This window comes from Sapajus apella, unplaced genomic scaffold (assembly GCF_009761245.1).
Source record: "Sapajus apella isolate SASKATOON/1434 unplaced genomic scaffold, GSC_monkey_1.0 scaffold48, whole genome shotgun sequence".
Classification (NCBI taxonomy): domain Eukaryota; kingdom Metazoa; phylum Chordata; class Mammalia; order Primates; family Cebidae; genus Sapajus; species Sapajus apella.
In genome coordinates, this window is record NW_022436988.1 from 14,878,469 (window position 1) to 14,880,802 (window position 2,334).

Below are 2,334 nucleotides of genomic sequence, written 5' to 3' on the forward strand. Positions count from 1 at the left end.
TTGGATCTCCTTCCATGAACACTCCTGTGGAAGCTGTTTTTCTCTATCTTGGATTTTCCCTCTAGAGTCCCCTTCCACACTCTCTCGTGGACGCCTGCTTTCCCCTCCTAAACTCCATCTCTCTATTCCCTTCCACTCAGTGTGGAAGCTGCTTTCCTCTCCTGGATTCCATCTTTCTGGATTCTCTTACTCAGTGTGAGAGTTAGCTGTTTCTTTCTCTCTCCTCCTGTTTCTCTCTCTCTCTCAATAAATCACTTCTAAAAACAAACAAAAAAGAAATTGACCATGGTGAGAGTATTTACACCATGGAAATTGGCAGATGCCTCAGACCAAGGCTTGATTTACAGTCCTCTGGACTTCTAGACTTTAAAAAGGGATGGAGAAAACATTAAAAATGCAGGTTAATGTTAAAAGCATGTTATTTCGGTTGTTGGCAAAGCCTGAGTCCCGTCCTCTCGCTCTCCTCCCCGGGCAGCATGAGCTTCACCACTCTCGTCACCTTCTCCACCAACTACCGGTCCCTGGGCTCTGTCCAGGTGCCCAGCTACGGCACCCGGCCAGTCAGCAGTGTGGCCAGCATCTAGGCAGGCATCAGGGACTCTGGTTCCTGCATCTCTGTGTCCCACTCCACCAGCTTCTAGGGTGGCATGGGGTCCAGGGGCCTGACCTCGGGGATGGCCAGGGTCTGGAAGGAATGGGAGGCATCCAGATTGAAGGAGACCATGCAAAGCCTGAACAACTGCCCAGCTGCCTACCTGGACAGAGTGAGGAGCCTGGAGACTGAGAAACAGAAGCTGGAGAGCAAAATCCGGGAGCACCTGCAGAAGGGACCCCAGGTCAGAGACTGGAGCTATTACTTCAAGACCACTGAGGACTTGAGTGCTCAGGTTTTTGCAAATACTATAGGCAATGCCCACATCATTCTGCAGACCCACAATGCCCATCCTGCTGCTGATGACTTTAGAGTCAAGTATGAGACAGAGCTGGCCATGCGCCAGTCTGTGGAGAGCAACATCTATGGGCTCTGCAAGGTCATCAATGACACCAATGTCACTCGGCTGCAGCTGGAGACACAGATCGAGGTTCTCAAGGAGGAGCTGCTCTTCATGAAGAAGAACCATGAAGAGGAAGTAAAAGGCCTACAAGCCCAGATTGCCAGCTCTGAGTTGACCATGGAGGCAGATGTCCCCAAATCTCACCAAGATCATGGCAGACATCCGGGCCCAATATGATGAGCTGGCTCAGAAGAGCCGAGAGAAGCTGGACAAGTACTGGTCTCAGCAGATTGAGGAGAGCACCACAGTGGTCACCACGCAGTCTGCTGAGGTTGGAGCTACTGAGATGTCTCTCACAGAGCTGAGACGTACCGTGCAGTCCTTGGTGATCGACCTGAACTCCATGAGAAACACAAAGATCAGCTTGGCAAACAGCCTGAGGGAGGTGGAGGCCTGCTACGCCCTGCAGATGGAGCAGCTCAGTGGGGTCCTGCTGCAAGTGGAGTCAGCGATGGCACAGATTTGGGCGGAGGGACAGTGCCAGGCCCAGGAGAACAAGGCCCTGCTGAACATCAAGGTCAAGCTGGAAGCTGAGATTGCCACCTACCACTGCCTGCTGGAAGATGGTGAGTATTTGAATCTTGGTGATGCCCTGGACAGCAGCAACTCCATGCAAACCATCCAAAAGATCACCACTGCCGGATAGTGGATGGCAAAGTGGTGTGAAACCAACGACACCAAAGTTCTGAGACATTAAGCCAACAGAATCAGGAGACCATTTCGGGAGCAGGAACCCAATAAAAAGTTTAGGGGTAAAAAAAAGAAAAAAAGCGTGTCATTTCTATAGTGATTACATTGTGAATGGCACACACAAAAGATTGAGGAAAGACTTTCAGGCTTCTAAAGCCATTATCCAATTCAGCAAAGAAATCACTCACCATGTCCTAGACAAATGAGTGATGTTCCTACATACATCTTCATTGTCTCACTTCCATCTTACTCTAGACCAAGGAACACATTTTACCAGTCTCCATCAAGACAGCCAAGAGCCAAGCATGGGCCCACGCCCAGCAGAGAGGCCCAAGATCTCTGACCTGGACAGCAGATGTGTCTGTCCAGTCCAGTTTCCCATCCTGCCACCCCCCAGCCCCTGCCACCATGTGACTAGCATAGAAACAACCATTTTATATGACAAAACCCTGCTGCCTTCCTGGCTGCATTTGATTGGTCAAAGGCAGGCCCCTGGTCTCTTCCTGAGAAATGTGGGACTGGCACTGAGAAAGAGAGCCAGGCCTTCTGGTAGCTGAAGCTATAAAATATCAATCTAGGTTAGGCACGG

The 2,334-nt window shown here is 50.5% G+C and overlaps 1 pseudogene; it reads left to right on the forward strand.

Annotated features, from left to right (window-relative positions):
* Nucleotides 1-404: 404 nt before the first annotated feature.
* Nucleotides 405-1,752, forward strand: LOC116525436 (annotated as a pseudogene).
* The last annotated feature ends 582 nt before the right edge of the window (nt 1,753-2,334 follow it).